The following is a 27,178-nucleotide window of genomic DNA, read 5'->3' as shown; positions in this document are numbered from 1 at the left end:
CCTCTCTTGTTGCAGAGCAGAGGCTCCAGACGCTCAGGCTCAGTAGTTGTGGCTCACGGGCCCAGTTGCTCCGCGGCATGTGGGATCCTCCCAGACCAGGGCTCGAACCCGTGTGCCCTGCATTGGCAGGCAGATTCTCAACCACTGCGCCACCAGGGAAGCCCCTTAGTACCTAACTTAATAGTGGTTTCAGCCTCTCCCAGTAAAGGAATGCAGTCAATCTGCAATTACCTGGTCAGCACTGGCGAGGTGAATCTCCTTGATAGACCCCTGTCTTTTCCTAGAGGAAAGACATGACCTTGCCATGACCAATCTGCTTTTTGCTGTGATAACTTCCTTGTCTTGCCTCCTTATGTCTGTAAAAGTCTTTCATTTTGTACAGCTCCTTAGAGCTCCCTCCTATCTGCTGGATTGGACGCTGCCCAATCATGAATCACTGAATAAAGCCAATAAAATCTTTCAAATGTACTCAGTGGAATTTCTTTTTTAAACACTACGTTTATTATTCTGCCATGTAGTCACCCATTAGCGGTTTAAGTGATTATTGCGGTTTTCCATGCAAACAGGTGGGTCAGATGCAGCCCAAGGTGCCACCTGGAAAATGGTTTACTGATTCAGGCTCCTTGGCAGACCTCATTTCTTTCCCCCCAAAGTTTCCTTGTGAAAAATTTCAAACATACATAATAGTTGAGTTTTTCAGTAAACACCCATATGCCCACCACCTAGGTTCTATTATTGACAGTCTACCGTTATCTACCATCCCTCTTCCCCATTCATCAATCCTCCCCATAACTAAGGGGGCGGGGCGGGGTTAGCAAGCTCAAGGTGGCTTTCCAGTGGCGATTCCAAGGGCGCGACTCGCACCCCTTCAGCCTCAGCTTGGGGCCAAACACGGGTGCCTCCTCCGCAGCCCCATTTCGCGGACGCGGGAGGGGGAAGCGGGCTCCGAGCGCGCTGCGCCCCGCGGCGGCCGCTCGGCTCTCCCTAGCCCCCGGGGCCGAGGGGCCGCCTCCAGGTCCGCGGCAGGGGGCGGGGCGGACCGGCGCCGGGCAGCACCTGGGCTGGGCGGTGCGGTGGCCAAGGAAGCGGGAGGCGGGCGCGGAGCGCGGGCGCGGGGCCGCTACGTGAGCTGGGAGCGCGGGGCTGCGCTCTTGTGCGCTCGCCGCCGCCTCCGACGCGCCTTTGAGTCAGCAAACTCCGCCGCCCGCCTGCCCGCCTGCCCGCCGGTCCTGCTGTGCCAGGCTCTGCCCGGAGGTGCAGCCCGTAAGTGACAGGAGACCTGCTGGGGAGGCCTCCCCCGCGCCGCCGCGGGGAGGACCGCGGCTGGGAGCGAGCCGGCCGCCCTTTCCTTTCCTTTCCCGAGGCGTGGGGCCCTTCCTGCTGCGCCCAGGTGCCACTCCCTGCGGGCTGGGAAGAGGTTTGGGTCTCCTGGGATTGGAGCCGGGCGCTGCCTCCTTTCCTGCCGGGGAGGAGAAATTGGTCGGCCTGTTTGCCAGGGGAGGGCAAGGATCGGATCGATCCGGCTAAAAAGACACCCCGGGGAGAGGGTGGGGCAGAGGTGGAATCCTGGATGCCAGGAAAAGTGCTGAGGCACCTTACACCAGGCCGGGTTGTGAGTGGGTATTTTTCAATTCACGGAAGGGTAAATTGGGAGGGGTAGGCAGGGGGTTTTCGTGGGATTGTGGGATTTCGGGGAAAGGCCCGAGAGAAAATCCACGTTGACTGATTACTAGGTCTGGTGCCACGGGAAAGCAACAGCCTGTTTTTCAGTTCTGATGCATCATACTTCTTTTTTTTTTTAATTTAATTTAATTAATTTTTATACAGCAGATTCTTGTTCGTTATCTATTTTATACATATTAGTGTATATATGTCAATCAAAATCTCCCATTTCATCCCACCACCCCACCCCGCCGCTTTCCCCCCTTGGTGTCCATACGTTTGTTCTCTGATGCATTATACTTCTGTAAGATGGTCTGCGGGTGATTGAGGGGAATGGTCACGGGGACGTAGAGCCACATGTCCTGCTTGAAAGGAAGGGCTTCTATTTCTGCAAGGCACGTTTACGTGTAAGAATAATGGAATTAGAAATTTAGAGCAGGAAGGAGGCTTTCATGTGATCTCCTTCAAACCTTTCATTTGAGGGATGGGAAACTAAGGCCCCAGGGAGGAGAGTCGTTCAGCCGGGTGGGAGCAGAAACAGGCCTAGATTCTGGCGGACTTCTGACTCCAGCCTTCTGCCGACTCCAGCGTTCTCCCCACCCCTGGGGGCCTGGGGTGGGTGTAGGCTTGGAATACATAAACAACCTCTTCTCCCCGGGGAGTGGGCTGGGTGAGTGAAGCCACTGGGGAGAACTGGCTGCTCCAACCTTGGACCAAGCTCAGCTGGGTTGCCTCAGTCTGAGAATGGAGGTGAGTGAGGTGCTTCTCCTGCTTCTACCATCCCTTCCAGTGATGCCTAATCCTAAGGCCTTTTTTTTTTTTTTTAAAGGCATGGGAGATTTAAGGTTGCCTAATGGGACTGTTTTCAATAAAGATACAAAATAAAATACATCCAGAAGTAAATATATATAAGATGTGAAGTAAGGTGATTAGCACTGACCTGTATTTCACTGGATCACCCTGTTTCGCCTGCCGGTCTATTTCATTCTCATTTCCGAGGTGACTATTTCACTAGGGAGGATATTGGTGTTGAGAGTGGGGACTTCTTGCTCAGGTGACACTGCTCCTCTCCAGATATCTCTTGACTGACTGGCATTCTGCTTCTCCCCCCACCATACTGGGCTGTGGTAACTTCCTCTTATTTTACTTAGGGGAAGGCCTCCCGGATCTTGGTATCCAAACATAGAAATAAACACCTTCATTCTTTCCCACATAAAAGTTTGTTGTTTAAAGACTAATGTTCTGTTCTACTGCAGCATTTCTACTTGATTTTGGAGCATTCTTTTTTTTTTTTTTAACATCTTTATTGGAGTATAATTGCTTTACAATGGTGTGTTAGTTTCTGCTTTATAACAAAGTGAATCAGCTATACATATACGTATATCCCCATATCTCCTCCCTCTTGCATCTCCCTCCCACCCTCCCTTGCAACATTCTTAATAATAGCTTTTCTCAGCCTTAGGGTCTCTACTTTCATTTTAGAGGGCTCAGTTTGTTAGTTGAGCTATTATGGGAAATGGCTTCTTTTTCCTCTTTTGGTGTCAGGGCTGTGGTTTAAGAACCACTTGCGAGGGGTTTAGAATTGACTAAGACCAGGCTCCAGCCTTTGCAGTCTTCCGTTTCTAAGAGTGGCAAAGGAGGGCTTTGCAGTCTTCCGTTTCTAAGAGTGGCAAAGGAGGGCTTTTGGCCAAAGTCATGGTTGACCTCCATGGAGAATTCCCTGCATTTTGAACTGTTATCACCAACATCTTTTTTTTTTTTTTTTCTTAGAATCTAGTAGGTATGAATCAGCTTTTATGTTCTCTAAGCCCTGTTCAAACTAAGAGGTTATATGTGGTAGTGGTTACAGCTTCTGGTTTCAGACTCATTAGAGTTGAAATCTGGGATAATCATTTGCTAACTGAGGTACTGTCAGCAGGGCACTTAACTCTCAAAGTCTGATTTATCCTTTATTCAGAGATAAAAAAAGGAACTGATAATCCTTGCCTCCCAGAATTGTTCATAACATTAGTTGACACTTAATGAGCACTGATTATGTGCTAGGCATTGTGAAAAGAGTTTTTATGTGGCAGGCTCATTAATCTTTACAACAAACTTCTTTTTTTTTAATTTTTAAATTTTATTTTATTTATTTATTTTATTTATTTATTTATTAAATTTATTTATTATTTATTTTTGGCTGCGTTGGGTCTTCACTGCTGCATGCGGGCTTTCTCTAGTTGCGTTGAGTGGGGGCTACTCTTCGTTGCAGTGCGTGGGCTTCTCATTGCGGTGGCTTCTCTTGTTGTGGAGCACGGACTCTAGGCACACGGGCTTCAGTAGTTGTGGCACTCAGGCTCAGTAGCTGTGGCTCGCGGGCTCTAGAGCGCAGGCTCAGTAGTTGTGGCGCACGGGCTTAGTTGGTCCGCGGCATGTGGGATCTTCCTGGAGCAGGGCTCAAACCCATGTCTCCTGAATTGGCAGGCGGATTCATAACCACTGCGCCACCAGGTAAGTCCCTATTTTATTTTTTTATACAGCAGGTTCTTATTAGTTATCTATTTTATACATATTAGTGTATATATGTCAATCCCAATCTCCCAATTCATCCTACCACCACCACCACCACCCCCCGCCACTTTTACCCCCTTGGTGTCCATACATTTGAATCCTTACAGCAAACTTCTGAAGCAGATTCTGCTTACATCTGGGAGAAAATGAGTTATCAAGATATCTATGGCTTTCCTAAACTCTTCAGCTCACAATCTTAACCACCCAGCAAATGTGTCCCAGATTTCTATAATATGGAATAGTTATTTAGGGCTTAGTGTGTGCCAGGCCTGGTTTCAAATACCATATGTGTATTAACAATCCTTGAGACAGGTATTGTTTTAATCCTCGCCTCCTTTTTTCTTTTCTTTTCTTTCCTTTTTTTTTTTTTTTTTTTTAATAACAGAAGAAGGAACAGGCACAGAGCCTAAGTCAATTAGTAAATGATGGAGCCACGATTTGAACGAGGCAGCCTGGCTCTGGAATGGGTACTCTCCCTCAGCCACTCCTCTGTGAATGTAGGTAAAGGGCTTAGCCAGACCTCAATCAAGGGCAGCTCTTAATTGGCATTTTCATTTATTTTTCCCTAAGTAACCACTTCCTCCTCCCAGTCTCTGCAGAGGAGATGCTTTTAGTTCTGGAAATGATTCAACTTCGCTTAAGGTTTTGTGATTCTGCATACATTTCTGTTGTATTCTCTGTTATTTTTAAAAAGCTTATGGTAGGTCTCAGTGATCTTGACCCTGGGAATACAGAGATAGGCTTTAGGGAGTCTGTGAACTCCCTGAAAATGTATGATTTCATACTCTTGTGCAAGAGTATATTATTCTGGGGGTGAGAATGCACAACTTACTTTAGATTCTTAAAGGGTCACCCATGGTAGAAAGAAGGGTTAGTAATGACTATTCTAGTCCAATAATCTTGTTTTACAAATGAGGCAGCCCAGTGGAGAGGCAGCATAGTTTAATCTGAACTATGCAGCTAATTAGAAGTAGAAGTAGAAAGGGGACTAAAACTCAGGTCTCCTGACTTCCAGCCTCATATTCTTTCCATCACACCCCAATACCTCCTTTTGGAATGAGTGGTGCCAGGTGAATAAATTATGAAATGCCAAAAGACGCCCGACTCGCCCACTAGGCTTCCCCACTGTGGGAGAGACCAGCGAAGCTTCCTGGAAGCGCTATCAAAATATATCATCCTTGGCATGCCATCTTGTTAGCTCAACCACTCTACAGTGATTTAGGATGGGAATCTACAATGCTGAAAAATACAAGCCAAGAGGATAAAATTTGGGGAAAAGACTTGGAAAGAGTCAGAAAATGCATTGGTTGAGGCACAAGGAGGCCATTTAGGCCTCTTGGTAGAATTATAGTGTTGGAAAGTTTTTGCTGAGAGATTTGTAAATTCAAGCAAAATTCCAGTAAGTCTGAGATTAAGGGTAGGGTGTGAATCACTGGGAAGCCAGGCCACCTCTTAGCCAAAGCTTGATGCCCCAGTGACTAAATAGGACTAATATTTAGTCTTATTAGAAAGGTTTAGTCCTAAACCTCATTAGTATCAGGTAAGTGTGGATTAAAAGCAACCATGGTGGGACTTCCCTGGTGGCGCAGAAGTTAAGACTCTGCACTTCCAGTGCAGGGGCCTGGGTTTGATCCCTGGTTAGGGAACTAGATCCTGCATGCCACAACTAAAGATCCCGCACGTGGCAGTAAAGATCCCGTGTGCCGCAACTAAGACCCGGCTCAGCCAAGTAAATTTTAAAATTTTTTTAAAAAAAGAAAGGAAAAAAGCAACCATGGTGAGGGCGTGGGAAAATAGATTGTCACCATATACTTCTCTGGGGAGTGTAAATTGGTACAGCTTTTTGGAAAGGCACTGTGGCAGTATTTATAACATTTAAAACTTTGCCTACTTTCTGATGTATCAGTTCCCCTTCTAGGACTTTATCCCTCAGAAATACTTGCCTCCTTGAACAAAGGAGGAAATTGCTATAAATGAGCTGATATGGAGAATGTCTATTATATATTAAGTAATGAAAGCAAAGTACAGAGCAGTAGGTATATTATGATCTCATTTTTTGGGGGAAAAAATAGTCTGTAAGGATATACCCCTAATCTGTAGACAGTGATTATGTTTGGGCAGTGGAATTGAAAGGGGTTGGTAGTATGGAGGATTTCATCAGTAGATTCCTATTTTTAAAAATCTTTTAAATTTTGAAATGATTTTAACCTTACAGCACAATGACCAAGAGTAATAAATCTTTTATTTTTAAAAATAATGAGTATATAGTACTGAAAATAAAAAAACATTTCTTAAGAATGCTTTTGATAAAAAAAAGGACATAACATGACATAAATGCCTGGGTAGGGTATGGTTTCCCATGCGTGGAGGACCCAGTCCTCTGGATTTCCAGGCGAGCTGTCCTCTCCCCAGCTGCCCTTTCTGCTACTCATTCCAAAGATGTGCCCCAGCCCCCACTCCTGAAGGCAGGAGTTGTATGTAGCAAGGAAGTTGCTCAGTTCAGAAGTACATTGGCCCTAGATTACGTAGTCTTTAAGCATTTAAAAAAATATCAGCATTCATCTCTCAATTTAGTTTTTGTTTCCTGGGTATAGTGCAAAACTAGTTCTGTTACCCTTTCATGGTATTTTCTCAGCATCCCCCCTCCACCCCGACCCCAGTAAATGTCTAACCTGGGCTTTCTGACTTTGAGAGTCCAGATTGCATATTATCCACCTATGCAGTTAAAAACTGCGCTCAAGAAATCTATTCTCTTGAGAACATATTCTCCTGCAGAAGAGAATATAAGGGAAGTATATTCTCTCTTACTCAACAACTCTGGCTCATTAATAGTGGAAATTATAATGAACTACATATGTAGATATCTTTGATGTCCGCCGTCCCCCCCTCCCCCCGCCCCCGACAGCCTGGATACCCTTAGGAAGATAAGAAAAGGAAATCTCGAACCCCTTTCGGATTCAGACTGGAAATTCCTAATTAAATTCCTAATAGCTGATGTCCTCCTTTAGGGAGTGCTGGATTCCTGGAGATGGAAAAACAGAAAGAGGGAAAGGGGGAGGGGAATAAAAGGGGGCACCAGAGGGCAAGACAGACTTCATCTAGTCCTAGTTCTGTGTCCAGGCATGTGATAAAGCTTTCTGACTTGTTTCCAGGAAAATTTTTTTTATATGTTTGGCATGATGGCAGGTTTAGGAAAGAGATGGGGACCGACACCTATGCAGAATTCACCACACACTGTGCACGGCCTTGGGCACTTTGATTTACATTATGTCATTGACCCCTGTGAAATAGGAATTATTATAGCCATCTTATACTGTTCAGAGATATTTCATGACTTGACCAAGTGGATAAGGCAGGAATTGAACCCACAGCTGCTTCCATGCCTGATTTTTATTTTTCTTCAGTGCTCTATTTTAAAATTCCCACCATTGTGTTTACTTTTAGGGCCAAGATGGCATGCTCTCTGACAAAACGATTAGGGGAAAATTTTGAAAGCCATACTGGGTGCATTATTAGCTATAGGACTCTGAGGTTTCCATTTCTGATGCTCAGACATTCTCCATGCAGATTATAAAAGGCTGTAATTTGGAGGCTGCGTTATCATAAAGATTTTCAGTGATATCATAGGCCGCCAGGGTTTTGTCCTAATTATTTACGAACCGTGAGGTAGATTTAACACTTCAGAGCATTTTAGCTTTGAAATCAGTGGTGCAAAGTTATTTTCTTCTCCTTTTTTCCACCCTCCTTTCCCACTTTCCATCGCAGGTGTGCATTTTCCTTCTTTGTGCCTTTTTATGCTTCCCTGATTCCACTGAGGCTCCTGCAGCATTTGGCCAAAGTTCCCTGGACATCAGAGAAAACATGGAAGGACACACGCAACTCAAGCCTCGGGGGCCCAGAACCTTAAAGGCCCAGAACCTTAAAGGGCTGTCATCAGGGCAGGGCACCTGTCCCTGCTGAACCAAGCAAGCTGGGGTGGATGTCCCTTCAGTCTTTTCAATGCATTCCTCTGGTGCTTAGATGTTAAATAGTAAAATTAGACTATCTTTAAGTAGTTTTGGAGAAGAAAGACACATTCTCTTCTAACCTAGGTGTCATCTGGGGGCCTGCCAGTCCTTGTTCCTTAGAGAACCAATTAACCTTGGTGAGAACCCACGAGCCCATGGCCCAGGGAATTCCAAAGGCCTCCCAGGTTTGCTGCTAATTCCCTGGGCTGTGCGTTGGGGGAGGGCTCACGTGTTCTTCCTGGTTTACCTTGGTGACAGCCCTGACATGTTGATGGAGAAATCCACCCCACCACGTGCTTTGCTGGTTCAGAAGACTTTACTAAGCTAGTGGAGCAGTCACCTTGCGGGGCTCCTGACCTTCCACTTTCTCCTGGGTCCCTCTCTCGGTCTCTCAGCCCTGCCCCTCCCTCTCCCCCCTTTCCCATGAGCTCCAGGGTCTTTTCTCTTTATTTTGATGACTATGGATGCTCCCCAGTTCCTCTCAGACTTACAAACCCAAATGGTTCCAAGTGCGGAACAGAGCAGGGGGCATTGTACGTAGGGAACCTATGCTTCTTAGAAATTATAAACACAATACACAGGAAGGAGGTTTCTATTACTGATAATTATCCTCCCCTTTGTCACTGACACAGCGGCTCTGTTTGCTGTAGAGTGGCATTTGGGACAGCTGAGGAGAATGCAGGTGTTCCCACAGCCCTGGGTTCTGGTGTCTCAGAGCGGGAGACGTGGAGCCTTTCTGTGGGCTATCTCTGGGTGATCAGACCCTGAGAATCGGGACTCCTTCTGCCCAGGTGCACGTGAAAATTCCTACACCAAGAAATCAACTTAACCTTTTACAGGGAGGCACAGACTGGTTGCTGGCTTTTTGTAGCCAGCTCATTTCCCTGACGGTTGGGAAATCTTGAAAAAATGTGACCTCTGTTTTGAGAACTTTGCCAAACTGAGTCTGTGGACAGATACGAGTCAGATGCCTTGGATTGCTTTCAGTGCTTCGGGCAGATAGTTTAAGGAATAATAAGTTTGGCGTTTTACTCACTTTTAAAAGGACTTTCTCTGTGTCTTATCTCAGCCTTCTTGGGTCAAGGCCAGGCATTGGACACCCGTGGGTAAGTATGTGCCACAGGGAGTGGCCAAGGTGTGTGCTTCACCACGTGGGCTGTTTCATCAGAGCATATGGATTTAAAATATTCTGTTCCTATAAATATTACTGTCCAACCTGACAAATCAGATACTTGAAGGGGACATTTTTAAAAAGGCATATTTTTAAAAGGCACAGTGCTCTGTGATCATCGGGAAGAGACCTCAGCATTTCCCCCTTCAAGGGTCTTGGAAAAATCTAGACAATAATGAGCAGTGACAGTAGCTGACACAGTGAGCTTCAGGTGCGTACCTCCACATTCGCTCATGTGATCTTTACAGTGGATCCATGAAGCAGGCTCTTATCCTCATTTTACAGATGAGGAAGCTAAGGCACAGAGATGTGGAAGAATTTCCCTGGGCAAGGGGCAGAATAAGAATTCGCAGTCAGGCTTTTTGGCATTCACTGTGCCCTTCCTACTCCTGTTAGGGGGACACTCCTTGCTCAAAAGTGAAATCTCCCTTCTTGCTGGTCCCTCAGATGACTTGCCAGTTCTTCCTATCTGGACTGATGTCACTTTGGGGAGACTTGACCAGTAGATCACTACCCCTGGTGCTGCTGTCTTCCCATGTAATTGAACTTGCCTCCCCAGTGGCAGTTCTTTGTGACAGAGGTGGCGAGCTTGGTGGGAAGACTATTTCCAGTGTGTTGCAATGATTTCCTTTTTGAAAGAGAATTTATCACTCAGTTTAAAAGGGGAACATTTAATGCTGACTTTTGTCTCCAATTTGCATGCCTGTACCCTTTTCTTATCTCAATCCCAAACTGTTCTCCAGGTGCCTGAAGACTGTTCCGTGTGGATGTCCATCATCATCCTAGCTTGTTCCTAACTGAACTCAGCTTCTTTCTCTCTTACCTCCAAAAACAGACCTCCTTTCCAACTTCCCCATTGCTTATGACCCCAGTCACCCAGCTGGTGAGTCACCCTTGACACCCTTTCTTCCATCATGCTCTGTCTTCAAGTTATTCTTGTTACGTACATCATTTTTAATAAACTTGATTTTTTTTTTTTTGGCTGCACAGCTTGTGGGATCTTAGTTGCCTGACCAGGGATTGAACTGGGGCCCCCCTGCAGTGGAAGCACAGAGTCCTAACCACTGGACCACCAGGGAAGTCCCTAATAGACTTGATTTTTTTGGTTGTTGTTGTTATTTATTTACTTTTTTTTAAATGACCATTTCGTATTTATTTATTTTTGGCTGCGTTGGTTCCTCGTTGCTGTGCGTGGGCTTCTCATTGCGGTGGCTTCTCTTGTTGTGGAGCATGGGCTCTAGGCGCACGGGCTTCAGTAGTTGTGGCATGTGGGCTCAGTAGTTGCGGCCCGTGGGCTCTAGAGCACAGGGTCAGTAGTTGTGGCACACAGGCTTAGCTGTTCCGCTGCATGTGGGATCTTCCCGGACCAGGGCTCGAACCCAAGTCCCCTGCACTGGCAGGCGGATTCTTAACCACTGCGCCACCAGGGAAGTCCGTAGACTTGATTTTTAAGAGCAGTTTTAGGTTCACAGCAAAACTGAGGGAAAGTACAGAGACAGCCTATGTCCTGCCTGCCTCCCCTCTCCCATTATCAACCTCAGCATCAGAGTGTACATATGTCATTACAATGAACCTGTATTGACACATCATTGTCACCCAAAGTCCACACTTTACATTGAGGTTCATTTAACTCATAGTGTTGTACACTCTGGATTTTGACAAATATATGATGTGTCCACCATTATAGTATCACACGGAATGATTTCACTGCCCCCCAAATCCTCTGGGCTCTGCTTCTTGTTATTTTCAAATGCGCTTGGCCATCCCCCCTCCCACCTTGAGTTCATGATCTCTTCTGCTGGCCGGTGCATTCCAGCAGCCCTGTGATGAAGCTCACGGCCTATCAATCCATCCTCCACCCCATCCCCAGATGAGTCATCACCATCGTGGCAGGCTTCCGTGTACTACATCCCTGCCTTCTAGCAGAAGTCAGCATTCCTCCTCTCATCATTCAGGACTTCCCCATCCTAGGATGCCCACTGAAGCTCTTCCAGACTTACCTCCTTGTGATATTCTGCCAACACAGTCCCTTCACTCTTGGTTGACTGGACCCCTAGGTCTACTGAAAGTGGTGCTCCTGCTGCTGCTTTTGTTTATTTTTTATTTTTGGCCATGCCATGTGGCTTGAGGGATCTTAGTTCCCCAACCAGGGATCGAACCCGTGCCCACTGCAATGGAAGCTCGGAGTCCTCACCACCGGACCGCCAGGGAAGTCCCATGTGGTGCTGCTTCTTAATCACCCCAAGCTGGTCCTGTTTTCTCTGCTTGTCCTCATGCAAGCATCGAGGCCTCATCAAGTGCTACGTTCTTTGTGAAGCTTCTCTCTCTCCACTGTCCTCCTTCCTGTAATCCTGTTACCAGTGCTATTTTTTTTGGCACATACAGTGAACTCTGCATTAGAAGCAAACTGTTTCATGTCTGTGTCTGGACATCTTTAGGTCTTAGAACTCAGGGAGTGTGACTTAACCCTCGCCAGGACCAATCCTAGAACCATCACACAGTGGGCTCTCAGTGATTGCTCATTGAAGTGGATTGTTGTTGTCCTCTAGTTATTCTTGGGGGTCCTCCTTTGTAGCTAATGACTCTAAAGAGGTCATATGAAGGCACTACACTTCTCTCAATATTACCTCCTTTCTGAGGATGAAAAAGTCATTTCCAGATGTTTGGTTGTTGGCTTTCCCAGTTCATGTATAGACAGAACTCTGCCCCCAACCTGACATCCCTAAAGCATTTGAGACATTAATAACTCAATTTACTGGTTGATATTCTCCACTCATTTCTATCTTTTAAGCATTTACCTCTAAGCATGTAGCTTGGATGCCATATTAGATGTAGGCAGGTACCGTGTGGTACCTAGCTGGGTTTGGACCCTGGCTCCTTCACTTACTAGCTGCATGACCTTGGATGCTGTTTCCTTATTTGTAAAATTGGGGTAATAAGACTTGCCTGTGGGGCTATCTTGAGGATGAGATGAGATCTTTCATGTTATAGTCTTTGTACAGTGTCTGGCCCCATAGTTAACAATCAGTTATTTTTCGTTGGGTTGCTGTTTTTGATTATGAATGGTGTGACTTTAACATCATTCTCCAGTCTCATCCTCCACAGTCTAGTGGAGTTAGGTCAGGAGGAAAGAGAGAAAACAATAGAGGAAGGCACATGGCCTTCAAGACATTCCATCCTGGACTGTTGCTGGATAAATGCTTTCTTTTCTCCCAAGATGAATGAGTAACCATGAGCAGAGGTGGGATGCGGGAGGGCCCGGGAACGTGTTCTCTGTCCATCCTCCGAGCCCACGTGGTTGGACTGCTTAGAAACTTGATGGTGATGCAGAAATGGAGAGAATTAGCTGGGACTAATTCAGTCAAACTTAATTGACCCTATTTTTAAAAACATTTTTAAATTAAATTTAATTTTTTTATACAGCAGCTTCTTATTCGTCATCAATTTTATACACATCAGTGTATATATGTCAATCCCAATCGCCCAATTCATCATACCACCACCCCCACCACCCCGCCGCTTTCCCCGCTTGGTGTCCATACGCTTTTTCACTACATCTATGTCTCTATTTCTGCCCTGCAAACCAGTTCATCTGAACCATTTTTCTAGGTTCCACATATATGCGTTAATATACGATATTTTTCTCTTTCTGACTTACTTCACTCTGTCTGACAGTCTCTAGATCCATCCACATCTCAACAAATGACCCAATTTTGTTCCTTTTTATGACTGAGTAATATTCCACTGTATACATGTACCACATCTTCTTTATCCATTCGTCTGTCGATGGGCATTTAGGTTGCTTCCATGACCTGGCTATTGTAAATAGTGCTGCAATGAACATTGGGGTGCATGTGTCTTTTTGAATTATGGTTTTCTCTGGGTATATGCCCAGCAGTGGGATTGCTGGATCATATGGTAATTCTGTTTTTAGTTTTTAAAGGAACTTCCATACTGTTCTCCATGGTGGCTGTATCAATTTACTTTCCCACCAACAGTGCAAGAGGGTTCCCTTTTCTCCACACCCTCTCCAGCATTTCTTGTTTGTAGATTTTCTGATGGTGCCCATTCTGTGAGGTGATACCTCATTGTAGTTTTGATTTGCATTTCTCTAATAATTAGTGATATTGAGCAGCTTTTCATGTGCTTCTTGGCCATCTGTATGTCTTCTTTGGAGAAATGTCTATTTAGGTCTTCTGCCCATTTTTGGATTGGGTTGTTTGTTTTTTTAATATTCAGCTGCATGAGCTGTTTATATATTTTGGAGATTAATCATTTGTCCGTTGATTTGTTTGCAAATATTTTCTCCCATCCCGAGGGTTGTCTTTTCATCTTGTTTATGGTTTCCTTGGCTGTGCAAAAGCTTTGAAGTTTCATTAGGTCCCATTTGTTTATTTTTGTTTTTATTTCCATGACTCTAGGAGGTGGATCAAAAAAGATCTTGTTGTGATTTATGTGAAAGAGTGTTCTTCCTATGTTTTCCTCTAAGGGTTTTATAGTGTCCGGTCTTACATTTAGGTCTCTAATCCATTTTGAGTTTATTTTTGTGTATGGTGTTAGGGAGTATTCTAATTTCATTCTTTTACATGTAGCTGTCTAGTTTCCCCAGTACCACTTATCGAAGAGACTGTCTTTTCTCCATTGTATATCCTTGCCTCCTTTGTCATAGATTAGTTGACCATATGTGTGTGGGTTTCTCTCTGGGCTTTCTATCTTGTTCCATTGATCTATGTTTCTGTTTTTGTGCCAGTACCATATTGTCTAGATTACTGTAGCTTTATAGTATAGTCTGAAGTCAGGGAGTCTGATTCCTCCAGCTCCTTTTTTTTCCCTCAAGACTGCTTTGCCTATTCGGGGTCTTTTGTGTCTCCCTACAAATTTTAAGATTTTTTGTTCTAGTTCCGTAAAAAATGCCATTGGGAATTTGATAGGGATTGCACTGAATCTGTAGATTGCTTTGGGTAGTATAGTCATTTTCACAATATTGATTCTTCCAATCCAAGAACATGGTATATCTCTCCGTCTGTTGGTATCACCTTTAATTTCTTTCATCAGTGTCTTATAGTTTTCTGCATACAGGTCTTTTGTCTCCTAAGGTAGGTTTATTCCTAGGTATTTTATTCTTTTTGTTGCAATGGTAAATGGGAGTGTTTCCTTAATTTCTCTTTCAGATTTTTCATCATTAGTGTATAGGAATGCAAGAGTTTTCTGTGCATTAATTTTATATCCTACAACTTTACCAAATTCATTGATTAGCTCTAGTAGTTTTCTGGTGGCATCTTTAGGATTCTTTATGTATAGTATCATGTCATCTGCAAACAGTGACAGTTTTACTTCTTCTTTTCCAATTTGTATTCCTTTTATTTCTTTTTCTTCTCTGATTGCCGTGGCTAGGACTTCCAAAACTATGTTGAATAATAGTGGCGAGAGTGGACATTCTTGTCTTGTTCCTGATCTTAGAGGAAATGCTTTCAGTTTTTCACCATTGAGAATGATGTTTGCTGTGGGTTTGTCGTATATGGCCTTTATTATGTTGAGGTAGGTTCCCTCTATGCCCACTTTCTGGAGAGTTTTTATCATAAATGGGTGTTGAATTTTGTGAAAGGCTTTTTCTGCATCTATTGAGATGATCATATGGTTTTTATTCTTCAATTTGTTAATATGGTGTATCACATTGATTGATTTGCATATATTGAAGAATCCTTGCATTCCTGGGATAAATCCCACTTGATCATGGTGTATGATCCTTTTAATGTGTTGTTGGATTCTGTTTGCTAGTATTTTGTTGAGGATTTTTGCATCTATATTCATCAGTGATATTGGTCTGTAATTTTCTTTTTTTGTAGTATCTTTGTCTGGTTTTGGTATCAGGGTGATGGTGGCCTCATAGAATGAGTTTGGGAGTGTTCCTTCCTGTGCAATTTTTTGGAAGAATTTGAGAAGGATGTGTGTTAGCTGTTCTCTAAAAGTTTGATAGAATTCACCTGTGAAGCCATCTCTGGTCCTGGACTTTTGTTTGTTGGAAGATTTTTAATCACAGTTTCAATTTCATTACTTGTGATTGGTCTGTTCATATTTTCTGTTTCTTCCTGATTCAGTCTTGGAAGTTTATACCTTTCTAAGAATTTGTCCATTTCTTCCAAGTTGTCAATTTTATTGGCATAGAGTTGCTTTTAGTAGTCTCTTAGGATGCTTTGTATTTCTGCGGCGTCTGTTGTAACTTCTCCTTTTTCATTTCTAATTTTATTGATTTGAGTCCTCTCCCTCTTTTTCTTGATGAGTCTGGCTAATGCTTTATCAATTTTGTTTATCTTCTCAAAGAACCAGCTTTTAGTTTTATTGATCTTTGCTATTGTTTTCTTTGTTTCTATTTCATTTATTTCTGCTCTGATCTTTATGATTTCTTTCCTTCTGCTAACTTTGGGTTTTGTTTGTTCTTCTTTCTCTAGTTCCTTTAGGTGTAAGGTTAGATTGTTTATTTGAGATTTTTCTTGTTTCTTGAGGTAGGCATGTATAGCTGTAAACTTCCCTCTTAGTACTGCTTTTGCTGCATCCCATAGGTTTTGGATCGTCGTGTTTTCATTGTCATTTGTCTCTAGGTATTTTTTCTTTTTTTAATTAACTAATTAATTAATTTATTTTTGGCTGTGTTGGGTCTTCGTTTCTGTGCAAGGGCTTTCTCTAGTTGTGGCAAGTGGGGAGCCACTCTTCATCGCGGTGCGCGGGCCTCTCACTGTCGTGGCCTCTCCTGTTGCGGAGCACAGGCTCCAGACGCGCAGGCTCAGTAGTTGTGGCTCACGGGCCTAGTTGCTCCATGGCATGTGGGATCTTCCCAGACCAGGGCTCGAACCCACGTCCCCTGCATTGGCAGGCAGATTCTCAACTACTGCGCCACCAGGGAAGCCCTCTAAGTATTTTTTGATTGCCTCTTTGATTTCTTCAGTGATCTCTTGGTTATTTAGTAACGTATTGTTTAGCCTCCGTGTGTTTGTGTTTTTTATGTTTTCTTCCCTGTAATTCATTTCTAATCTCATAGCGTTGTAGTCAGAAAAGATGCTTGATATGATTTCAATTTTCTTAAATTTACTGAGGCTTGATTTGTGACCCAAGATGTGATCTATCCTGGAGAATGTTCCGTGCGCACTTGAGAAGAAAGTGTAATCTGCTGTTTTTGGATGGAATGTCCTATAAATATCAATTAAATCTATCTCATCTATTGTGTCATTTAAAGCTTCTGTTTCCTTATTTATTTTCATTTTGGATGATCTGTCCATTGGTGTAAGTGAGGTGTTAAAGTCCCCCACTATTATTGTGTTACTGTTGATTTCCGCTTTTATAGCTGTTAGCAGTTGCCTTATGTATTGAGGTGCTCCTATGTTGGGTGCATATATATTTATAATTGTTATATCTTCTTCTTGGATTGATCCCTTGATCATTATGTAGTGTCCTTCCTTGTCTCTTGTAGCATTCTTTATTTTAAAGTCTATTTTATCTGATATGAGTATTGCTACTCCAGCTTTCTTTTGATTTCCATTTGCATGGAATATCTTTTTCCATCCCCTCACTTTCAGTCTGTATGTGTCCCTAGGTCTGAAGTGGGTCTCTTGTAGACAGCATATAGATGGGTGTTGTTTTTGTATCCATTCAGCAAGCCTGGGTCTTTTGGTTGGAGCATTTAATCCATTCACGTTTAAGGTAATTATTGATATGTATGTTCCTATGACCATTTTCTTGATTGTTTTGGGTTTGTTTTTGTAGGTCCTTTTCTTCTCTTGTGTTTCCCACTTAGAGAAGTTCCTTTAGCATTTGTTGTAGAGCTGGTTTGGTGGTGCTGAATTCTCTTAGCTTTTGCTTGTCTGTAAAGCTTTTGATTTCTCCATCGAATCTGAATGAGATCCTTGCTGGGTAGAGTAATCTTGGTTGTAGGTTCTTCCCTTTCATCACTTTAAGTATATCATACCACTCCCTTCTGGCTTGTAGAGTTTCTGCTGAGAAATCAGCTGTTGACCTTATGGGAGTTCCCTTGTATGTTATTTGTTGTTTTTCCCTTGCTGCTTTTAATAATTTTTCTTTGTGTTTAATTTTTGCCAATTTGATTACTATGTGTCTTGGCGTGTTCCTCCTTGGGTTTATCCTGTATGGGACTCTCTGTGCTTCCTGGACTTGGGTGGCTATTTCCTCTCCCATGTTAGGGAAGTTTTCGACTATAATCTCTTCAAATATTTTCTCTGGTCCTTTCTCTCTTCTCCTTCTGGGACCCCTATAATGTGAATGTTGTTGCGTTTAATGTTGTCCCAGAGGTCTCTTAGGCTGTCTTCATTTCTTTTCATTCTTTTTTCTTTATTCTGTTCCGCAGCAGTGAATTCCACCATTGTGTCTTCCAGGTCACTTATCCGTTCTTCTGCCTCAGTTATTCTGCTATTGATTCCTTCTAGTGGAGTTTTCATTTCAGTTATTTTATTGTTCATCTCTGTTTGTTTGTTCTTTAATTCTTCTAGATCTTTGTTAAACATTTCTTGCATCTTCTTGATCTTTGCCTCCATTCTTTTTCCAAGGTCCTGGATCACCTTCACTATCATTATTCTGAATTCTTTTTCTGGAAACTTGCCTATCTCCACTTCATTTAGTTGTTTTTCTGGGGTTTTATCTTGTTCCTTCATCTGGTACATAGCCCTCTGCCTTTTCATCTTGGTTGTCTTTCTGTGAATGTGGTTTTTGTTCCACAGGCTGCAGGATTATAGTTCTTCTTGCTTCTGCTGTCTGCCCTCTGGTGGATGAGGCTATCTAAGAGGCTTTTGCAGGTTTCCTGATGGGAGGGACTGGTGGTGGGTAGAGCTGGCTGTTGCTCTCGTGGGCAGAGCTCAGTAAAACTTTAATCCACTTGTCTGCTGATGGGTGGGGCTGGGTTCCCTCCCTGTTCGTTGTTTGGCCTGAGGCGACCCAACACTGGAGCCTACCTGGGCGATTTGATGGGGCTAATGGTGGACTCTGGGAGGGCTCACGCCAAGGAGTACTTCCCAGAACTTCTGCTGCCAGTGTCCTTGTCCTCACGGTGAGACAGAGCCACCCCCTGCCTCTGCAGGAGACCCTCCAACACCAGCAGGTAGGTCTGGTTCAGTCTCCTATGGGGTCACTGCTCCTTTCCCTGGGTCCTCATGCGCACACTACTTTGTGTGTGCCCTCCAAGAGTGGAGTCTCTGTTTCCCCAGTCCTGTTGAAGTCCTGCAATCAAATCCCACTAGCCTTCAAATTCTGATTCTCTAGGAATTCCTCCTCCCGTTGCTGGATGCCCAGGTTCAGAAGCCTGACGTGAGGCTCAGAACCTTCACTCCAGTGGGTGGACTTCTGTGGTATAAGTGTTCTCCAGATTGTGAGTCACCCACCCAGTGGTTATGGGATTTGATTTTACTGTGATTGCGCCCTTCCTACCATCTCATTGTGGCTTCTCCTTTGTCTTTGGATGTGGGTTGTCTTTTTTGGTGAGTTCCAGTGTCTTCCTGTCGATGACTGTCCAGCAGCTAGTTGTGATTCTCAATTGACCCATTTTTTATTGGGCACTTACTATATGCCAATCACTCTGCTTAGTGCTAAGGTTATAAAGTGTGAATGATTTAGACAAGTCCCTGACCTCATGGCACTTTCGAGAGGACAGGCAATAAACAAGAAGGTAAATTAATAGATAAAAATAATACAGACTGTGATACATTCTAAGGAAAAATAAAAGGATAGGGCATTACTGGGGAAATTTGCTTTAGTGGGTGGTCAGGCAAGGCTCCTCTGAGGAGGTGTCATTTAAACCAAGGAGCCACCTTGGTGGGTTGGGCCGGGGAGATGGGGGGATGTCAGAGGGAACAAGAGGTGCAAAGGGCCTGAGGGGGGAGTTTCAGAAATGACCTGGTTAGGGTGACTGGAAACTGTGATGGTGCAGAAGAGTTGGGGTTGGTTGGAGAACCAAAGGGTGTGGTGTGTAGGGATTGTGCAGACACAGACCCTGTCCTCTGGACAGTGATTTTTCAAAAATTTTCTACCATCAATACACTTGAAGGGGCATGCTATGCGCTCCTGGGGTGGCACTGTTGGGGGGTGGGTGATGGGGAACGCTGGGGTATGTGTGATTTGAAAAGAGCCCTCCATAATTTAAATATAACTCACCTTCTCCCCCTCCATAAATTGAGAAGCACTGCTCTTGATGACCCACTCAGAAGCCTTGGGATCTGGGGACATTTACATCTCTTACTTTTCAATTAAATTTTGCAGGGTTATATAGGCACAGTGTAGAAACACGGAATTCTGTCTGTTGCTGAGAACATTGGCATGGGACGTTTGAGGATGAGTCACTGTTTAATTGGATCACTGTGTGGCCCATTTAAATTAATAAATACTGTTTTTTGAATAGAAAAGTTATTCACGTTCTGTGGACATTATTCGGAAATGCCTTTGGAGATGTTCTTTAAGATTTTAATGCATATGGATGTTGTCCTTTTGTGGAGAGAGGCAGTGGAGCAGAGAGGAGAGAACAGCTTCAGGAGTCCTCAGTGTGAGTCTGGACCACACAGTGCAGCGTTGGGTGGTCGTTTACCCTCTCTGGGTATTGGCTTGGGAAGTTCTCTTCTGTAAAATAAGACAGATAAGTCCTGTGCTGCCTGTCTCACTGATTGTCATGGGACAATGTTTTATAAACTGCAAAGTATCAGAAAATAAAAGTTTCTGTATAAAAATTAAAATTTGTTTGCATATGTTATGACCAGTAGCACATTATGACCAGGATGTAATCCAAGACCATAGAAAATAACTTTTCACTGCTCATAGATGACTAGTCTCTAGAATAATCCAAAGGAGCATATTTTTATAACTTTGCAGTAGGAATGGGCTTTCTAAGTATGGTACAAAACTTAGAAGCCATAAGGAGAAGATTGATAAAATTCATTGCTTAAAAACAGTTGGCATAGCAAAACCCCTGTAAGCAAAACAAAAGACAGATTACAAATGGAAGAATATATTTGCACTTCATGTTATACATTAGGGATTAATTTCCCTAATACGTAAAGAATTACAAATCAATAAGGAAAAGAACAGAACTCTATAGGAAAATGGTCAAAGGTTATGAACAAATAATCCACATAAAATAAATTAGTGGCTCCTAAACACATGAAGAATGCTTGACCTCACACATAATTTTAAAAATACCGATTGAAGTGCATTGAAATATACTACATTTCACCTATCTGGGGTTGGCAAAAATAAAGACTTTGATAACCATCCGTGTTAGGGAAGATGTGGGAAAACAGAACTCATACATACACACTTGGCGAATGTGTATTAGTTCCCCGCAGAGGGCATGTTGCCAGTATCAGAGTTAATAATTCACATGGCCTTGCTTGACTCAGACATTCCACTTATAGAAATTTATCCCTCAGACAAATTCACAGGTATTCGCTGAGCACTGTTTCTAATAGCAAAAGAGTATCAGTGGGGGCTGGTGAAATGAATTATGCTGTGGCTGCACAGTGGAATAGCACACAGAAAGAGAACCAGGGTGCTCTGTGGATAGCTGTGGAGCAGTCTATGTTGTTAAGTAAAGAGGGAGGCATGGGAAGGACTGTATGTGATGCTACCATTTACAGAAAAGAAGGGGGGGAAGTAATAAATAGGAGTATATTCTACTTGCAGATGCATAAAATTTCCCTGGAAGGATACCAAAGATGACTAAGAGGCAGAAGAGAGAGAGTGAGAATGTTTATTCTTGACCCTTTTGCATTTTATTTACATTTTGAAACAAATGTTGTTTTCAAACATAATAAAAGTAAAATACAAAGCAAAAAACAGAAAGTAGTGATGAGGTAGGGATTGAACCAAATGTAGTAGATCCATTAGCATTGTATTTGATCCTCAGATTATCAAACATCTTTATGTGTCCACCATATACTATCACTATCACTGTTTGGGGATACTCCTTCAAAGAGTTCTCAGTTGACTTGGGGGCAAAGAACTAATGTCCACCTCAATCAGAGGCCAGTGAGAGGACCATATATTCAAGCCTTCAGGGCTGGTGCAGCTGAAGTATGATAGGGACCATGGTGTTCAAGGTTTATGTACAACGATTGTGGTAGGTAGAATAACGGCCTCCAAAGATGTCCACGTCCTAACCCCTGGAACCTGTGAATATTTTTCCTTGCATAGCAGAAGAAACTTTGCAGGTGTAATTAAGTTAAGGGCCTTGATTAATGGGGAGAGTATCCTGGGTTATGCAGGTGAGCCCAATCTGATCATGAGAGTCCTTAAAAGCAGAGAACCTTTCCTGGCTGTGCTCAGGGAGATGTGACCACAGAAGGGTCAAAGAGATGATGTGTTGCTGGCTTTGAAGATGGAGGAAGGGGCTAAGCCTCTGGAACCTAGAAAAGGCCAGGAAACAGATTCTCCCTTAAAGTTTCCAGAAAGAATACGATGCTGCAGATGCCTTGATTTTAACCAAAAGAGATCTGTGTTGGATTTCTGACCTACGGAACTGTAAGATCATAAATTTGTGTGGTTTTAAGCCACTAAGTCAATGGCAGTTTGTTACAGCAGCAACAGGAAACTAATAAGAAGATGATGTAGAAATACCCCGAAGCTTTACTCATGAGCTTTCTAATCTAGAAGGGGAGAGAAGACAAGAACCTAGCCAGTCCTCACGCCCAGCCAGTGTGGAAAGTGGCATGGAGATTTGCAAGGGGCTGTCCATGAGGGGTCAGGGAGGCCTGGGGAGAAGGTGGCAGTTGAGTTGTGCTGTGAGAGGCACTGCAACTCCCTGCTTGGGAGCAGGGACTCAGGTGCTGCATGCTGGCTCCGCCTCCTGCTAGCTATGGGGCCTTGAGACAGTCACGTAATCTCTCTGTGCCTCAGTTTTCTAATGTGTAAAGTGGGTATACTAATGATGCCTCCTGAAGGGGCTGTTGTGCAGAGGAAAGGAGTGGGTGTGTGTAAAGTGCTTGAAGTAGTTCCTGGCCTTCCTAAGGGATGTGGGAGTGTTTGTGGTTGATGTTTTGCCCTCAACTGGGGTGGGTAAGGCAGGGGCAGACAGAGAGGGGAGGGGGGGTTATCCGGGGATGCCAGGCCTCCTGCGGGGGAGAGGAGGAGGGGGCGCTCACCTCAGTGGTGGGAGCACTGGTGAGGAGCATGGAGCCAGATGGTGGTGGCCTTGGAAGCTGGGCTGAGGCGCGTCCACTTAGTGCCTGAGGGGGTTCAGCAGGTAGGATGACAATGAGTGCAGTTAGGGTGCTGATCAGGTTTCTTTAAGTGGGGAGGCAGGCTTAGTTTCTGAGCCCTGACTCCAGAATCTTCTTCCTCCCCTTGTCTTCTCTGTCTCCTTACCCTGAGTGGCCTGACCTCTAACCAAGATGATCACACCTCATCCTCCCTCTCTGCCCCCCCGAGCCACCCTGGAGGTATGTCTGGATCAGGGGCCACCACCTAGTACCTGGTACTAGACCCCAGGGCTCAGTGTCTCTAGAGAGAGTACACTCTGGGGTCTATAATGGCTCTCCTGAATGGACACTCATGGCTACCTGCTTCTTCAAAGCCAGTTTTCGGCCTCTGCTGTGTCCCCGCAGAGAGAGGAGAAGAAACCCCAGCCCTGTGGCTTTGGCAGGTCCCCAGGGGCTGACGGCTGGGCCTGCCGTGTTGTCTTTCAGAAGCTGGCTCCCTTCCGGCCTCGGCCATCTGGGCTTTGCCGCTCAGCACGTAGAGCTGCTGAGCCACCAGGCTCTTCGGGGTTCTTGGAGAGAACGGCCCTGGGGCAGGGGCCCTTTAAGCAGAAATGGGAATCTGCATTTCCCAGACCCAGGGCCTCTTCCCCGTGTGTTCTCCCTCTGCCTTTTCGAAATCCCTTTTCTGCCACAGCTGCTCAGATTCCTCTTGCTGACTCTGGGCTGCCCAGGGCCCAGAAATCAGGGATCCGTCCCGAAAAAGGGCACCTGCCTTGTGGCCGGTTCTGTGCCAAGCAGCTGGTAACAACTAGTGATGAGACAGACACAGCGCCTGCCCTGCTCTTGTGGAGACAGATAACAAACAGCCAATAAAAGCGTTATGTGATGTCGGCTTACAGGTACACGGTAATGTCTGTGACAGGGCCGAGTTGTGATTTGAAATGGCGGCCTTCGGTTGACCAGGACCGAGGCCTCCCCGTGAAGCAAGCGGCCTGGCTGGTGGCCTCCTTGGTCCTGGGCGGTGGTGGGGAGACGGCTGAGAGCGCTGTGCTTTTCCTTTTCCCTCAGCCGGTTTCCCCACCTGGAGCACAAGATATCACATGGTACATCCTGCACCGCAGGCACATCCTGCACCGCGCTGCCTCTCAGGAGAGAACCGAGGGGTCACATGAAACAAAAACGTGAAGTTAGCAAGGAAAAGGAGAGAGAAGCTAGGGTGTGTGTGTGTGTGTCAGAGAGGCATGAAGGGGTGATTGTGTCAGCAGCATTTTAGGGATATTGGTGTTTCTCTCCCTTAGTCCTTCCTGAAGGGCTCACTAGAAAACACTTAGCAGATACCTGATTATTAAAAAAAATAATAATAATTTTATCGTGGTAAGAACATTTAGCACGAGATCTACCCTCTTAGTAAAATTTTAAGTGAACAATACAGTATCGTTAACGATAGGTACAAGGTTGTATAGCCGATCTCTAGAATGTACTCATCTAGCAGATACTTGATCTTGTTAGAACCTGTAAATGGAATTCTTTCCTCCCCAAGGCCTCCCCAAGGTTTCACTCACCTGAGGCACCTTTCTTGGTCAGGAGGTTGCTTAACTGGGCTTTTCAAGATGGTTTTGCTTGTCTGGTGGGACCTGCTTTATCCGTAACTCTCTGAAAAGACTACGCAGAGGAATTATCTACCTATTAAAAAGGGGCAAATAGTTTAGGCCTTATGTGGATTTGAGGCTCTGCCAAACCAGTGTAGCTAAGTTTGTTATTTCCCTGTTTTTCCTGAACATTCATGTAGTAAAGCCCCACCTCCTGCTTGTCTCTACTTTCTCTCTCCTCTTAAAGTTCATTGTTCACTTGTGGCATAAAAATAAAAACATTAAGAAATCGAGCCTGTCATCGTGATAATCAAATCCTGAGACCCTAAGAACCTCACTTTTTGACAGGCAACACATATAATTTTCTTTTTCCTTTTTTTTAAAAAAATCTTTTTAGATTAAAATAAGTTGCCTGTGGATATGTTTTCAAAGGGTAGTCTATTCTCATAAAGGACTTAATCCTTCTTCTGGTTTAATATTTTTATACTAGGAGTGAGTATAATGTGGGATGGTGCTATATGACTTGCTTAAAATATAGTGTTCTGAAACCCTTGGGCTTTTCCTTATGACCGTGACTTGTGAAGAAGTGCTGAGATTTGATAACGGTTTTTGTTTTTGTTTTTTTTTTTTGCTGCATTGGCTCTTCCTTGCAGTGCGCAGGCTTCTCATTGCGGTGGCTTCTCTTGTGGAGCATGGGCTCTAGGCACGCGGGCTTCAGTAGTTGCAGCAGGTTGGCTCAGTAGTTGTGGCGCACGGGCTTAGTTGCTCCATGGCATGTGGGATGTTCCTGGACCAGGGATCGAACCCGTGTCCCCTACATTGGCAGGCTTCTTCCTAACCACTGTACCACCAGGGAAGTCCCCTTGATAACTGTTTTTTGTTGTGTATATAGCTTCCTTTATTACAGTTGATTTCAGTTTTCTAGTCGAGTGTTAAGAACCTAGCCTGTGAATGGCATGTGATTCTGCTTAAAATATTTTAACAAAAAAGATATTCGAGGAAGGGACTAGAAAGCAGATTACAATAGCGGGAAAAGTAATCAAAACAGAAATGAGCCATACGTAGTGAAAAAACTCAACCAAAATGAATCAGAAAAGCGATTTATTGTTAACAGGGTATTAATTGGATTGATGAAGAGTCCATACCTCGCGCTGCCCTCCTTCAAATGCAAACATGCAGCTGTGTCCGTCTCACCACTGCAGCGCTTTGTACCTGAGATCCTTTTCCCGTTCCGAAAAAGACCTCTGCCTCAGTGTTATCTTGACCCTCCCCCTCCGAGTGAGCAGCTGGCGTGTGGTGCCTGCACATTGACGAACACTGGGCTGCCTGTGCTTCCTTAGTGCGGTGCACAAGTGGCTGGGTGATTTCTGAGCACTGTTTTTTCCCATTTATTTGTTCAATCAGTGTAAATGTGTGCAGAGGACCCATTAAGTGCCTGGTGCTGTGATAGAGGCCAGAGGCCCTCAATAAAGAACAGTGAGAGTTGTGTTGTCCCCAAGCCTACAGTTTGGTGGGGAGACAGACATGAATTCAGTACTTAAATGAATAAGGGTAAGACTATCGCTGAGATCAGAACTACAGAGTTAGACCATGGTACAGAGGAAGTGTAACGAAGGGGATTTGCCTGTGCTGGAGGAAGTTAGGGCAAGCTCCCCTGAGTTAGTGAGAATGGAACTGAGATCTGAAAAGTGAGTAGCAGTTATCTAGTGACAGATGGGTTTGAATTCCAGCATTGCCCTTGACCAAGTTGGTGACCTTGTGGTGGTGACCTTGAGCAAGTTACTTCCCCTCTCTAAGCCTTAGTGTCTTCATCTGTGAACTGGATGGTTGTGAGAATTAAATGACACAGCGCACAGCATCTACTCAGCATGGTGCCAGCATACAGTTGACGCTTGTAAATGGTAGCTGTTTTTATTACTGTCTGTGCTTTCTGTTTATTTTGCTGGACACTTTGAAAAGATACTTACTTAAATCTTTCCTTGTTCTGGTTAGCAGGAGCCACTAAATAACTGAGAATAGTTTACTTGGAAAATGGAAGCTAAAGGGAGATTTAATGATGGTCGTCAAATAGGCCAAGTGTCCTCAGCATCTAAGATGTGGGAAAGGTTCTTATAGAGCCTTTGGTGTGAAGTCACATTCATGATGGGGCTGCCTTGGAAGCAATTGGAATATACTAGGATTTTAAGACACGAGTATTATTACATCACATTTCCTACATTTCTCATGGCAGTCAATCATACGTAGCTAGGCTAATGTATATTTTCTGTTCTAATACCATATTCTATTTGCCCAGTGATTTTTGCTGCAGTGTTTGTAGTTATGGATGGATATTTCTTATAGCTAAATGTGCAGGGGTCCCTGTGCATCCTTTGGGAAAGGCAAGTCTTGCTTTTCTCTCTCTGATCTGTGGAGATACACATGTATATGCATATATCCAGTCCAGCTTTTTACTGGATTGGATATATAATTTTATGCATTTTCCATTGTTCTTACATTTTGAAAAGAAAGGTACCAAGAATTCAGCCAGTGGTCAAACTTAATTTTTATTGCATGCTTGCTAAGTGCTTTAATTACTTACCTGATTTAGTTCTCACAGTGACCTTATGAAATAAGCACTATTAAGGATGCTTTCCCCCCCCCACAAGAAAATGGAAGCTCAGAGAGGTTAAATAACTTGTTCAACGTCACACAGCCATGAGTAGCATAGTTGGGATTGAACCCAGATGTGAGTGGCTCCAAACCTGAGCTCCAAACACTCTGATGCTGCCTTTCAAGCTAGTTTTTGAAGATGATCAAACCCCTGTGTCAGCAAGGTAGGTATGTGTCCAAAGATTTATTATACTTTTATATGGTCATGAGAAAGGCTTATGAAAAATGTTGGTGCCTCTGAAGAGCATGAGGAAGCTTGTGGAATTTAGATTTATTCAGTGAATCAGAAGTGGACACTGTAGCAATGTCTTTCTAGGTGATTTTCCTGATTGTTATAAACCTTGGTTTTGCAGTAGAGACCTTAAG

The 27,178-nt window shown here is 44.1% G+C and overlaps 1 protein-coding gene across 1 annotated transcript in view; it reads left to right on the top strand.

Moving 5' to 3' along the window:
- Window positions 1-1,178: 1,178 nt before the first annotated feature.
- Window positions 1,179-27,178, top strand: part of SNX10 (sorting nexin 10) — a 76,227-nt gene continuing 50,227 nt past the window's right edge. Inside the window, exon 1 of the mRNA XM_036864323.1 lies at window positions 1,179-1,390. The gene's annotated coding sequence lies outside the window, so the exon portion shown is untranslated. The remainder of the gene's footprint in view (window positions 1,391-27,178) is intronic.

The sequence above is a fragment of the Balaenoptera musculus genome, chromosome 9 (assembly GCF_009873245.2).
Source record: "Balaenoptera musculus isolate JJ_BM4_2016_0621 chromosome 9, mBalMus1.pri.v3, whole genome shotgun sequence".
Lineage (NCBI taxonomy): Eukaryota > Metazoa > Chordata > Mammalia > Artiodactyla > Balaenopteridae > Balaenoptera > Balaenoptera musculus.
This window is presented reverse-complemented; position numbering and strand designations above follow the sequence as displayed.